Source organism: Cupressus sempervirens, chromosome 1, assembly GCF_028749045.1.
Source record: "Cupressus sempervirens isolate cs-2001-9-10 chromosome 1, ASM2874904v1, whole genome shotgun sequence".
NCBI lineage: Eukaryota > Viridiplantae > Streptophyta > Pinopsida > Cupressales > Cupressaceae > Cupressus > Cupressus sempervirens.
The window spans coordinates 608503387-608505110 of NC_143118.1; positions in this window are offsets into that span (position 1 = coordinate 608503387).

Consider the following 1724-nt stretch of genomic DNA (forward strand, 5'->3'; position numbering starts at 1 on the left):
GTATTGCACAAATTTTTGCCATCGGCGCGAATCCCCCAACGAATGCCTACACGCTTGGACCCTCTCTTAGATCACCTTCTTCGATCACTCAACCGACGCAATTACGGAAGAGACTTGGCAGTGGTTGCCATTCTACAGCGCGTCCGTTCTGCGATTTCGAAGTTGATCTAATGGCGAGCCCTTGTCTATAGCCATGAGGTGGGTTCTTGGTGCTCTAGCAAAATTTTTTGCGAGCCTCTCATGGCTACAATGGGAGAGGTGGTTGCCGCGAGCCTCTCCCGTGCCCAGCTCATTGATTCAACGCCGCTGTCAGGGCGGATGGATATGTCAGATTTTGAAATGGTGGACGCCGACGTTGAATCAATTAGAAGGGCATGAAGCCCACCTTCGAGGGTGCTATTCCTGGACTCTCCTTTAGATCATGATTTCTTGTCACTCAGCTGGCGCAATTTCGGAAAAAGGTTTGGCAGCGGTTGCCAGCCCTCACCGCGTCTTCTTTGTTATTTTAAAACTCGATCTAAAACAGGAGCCCTCATCTAGCACCTCCGTCCGGTGTTGCTCGGGTATTGCATAAATTTTTGCCATCGGCGCGATTACCCCAACGAATGCCCTACGCTTGGACCCTCTCTTAGATCACCTTTTTCGATCACTCGACCGACGCAATTACGGAAGACACTTGGCAGCGGTTGCCATTCTACACCATGTCTATTCTGCGATTTCGAAGTTGATCTAATGGCGAGCCCTTGTCTCTAGCCATGAGGTGGGTGCTTGGCGCTCTAGCAAAATTTTTTTGCATGCCTATCGCGGCAACAATGGGAGAGGTGGTTGCCGCGAGCCTCTCATGTGCCCCCCTCATTGATTCAATGCCGCTGTCAGGGCAGATGGATATGTCAGATTTTGAAACGGTGGACGCCGACGTTGAATCAATTAGAGGGGCATGAAGCCCACCCTCGAGGGTGCTATTCCTGGACTCTCCTTTAGATCATGTTTTCTTGTCTCTCAGCTGGCACAATTTCGGAAAAAGGTTTGGCAGCGGTTGCCAGCCCTCACCGTGTCTACTTGGTGATTTTAAAACTCGATTCTAGCACCTCCGTCTGATGTTGCTCGGGTATTGCATAAATTTATGCCATCAGCGCGAATCCCCCAATGAATGCCTACGCTTGGACCCTCTCTTAGATCACCTTCTTCGATCACTCGACCAACGCAACTATGAAAGAGACTTGGCAGTGGTTGCCATTCTACAATGCGTCTGTTCAGCGATTTCGAAGTTGATCTAATGGCGAGCCCTTGTCTCTAGCCATGAGGTGGGCGCTTGGCGCTCTAGCAAAATTTTTTGCATGCCCATCGCGTAAAAAGCATGTTTTCTAGTCACTCAGCTGGCGCAATTTTGGAAAAAAGGTTTTGCAGTGGTTGCCAGCCCTCACCGCGTCTTCTTGGTGATTTTAAAACTCGATCTAAAACGGGAGCCCTCGTCTAGCGGCTCTGTGCCAACTCGATCGGCACAACATTGGGAAATGGTTCGATAATGGTTGTCGTTTCAATGTGTCATCGGGGGATGCCTGGGAAAGTGGCCTTTCAAGGGCGAGCTCGCGTCTAGCCCTTGGATTGTGCGTCATGTCACAAGTGAATGGGGAGATCTCTCTATGAACGGCGGCATGGTGATTGCAAGAGAAAATTGACTTAGTCGGAGCATTGGCCTCGGGTCATTGTGACGGCCTTGCAAT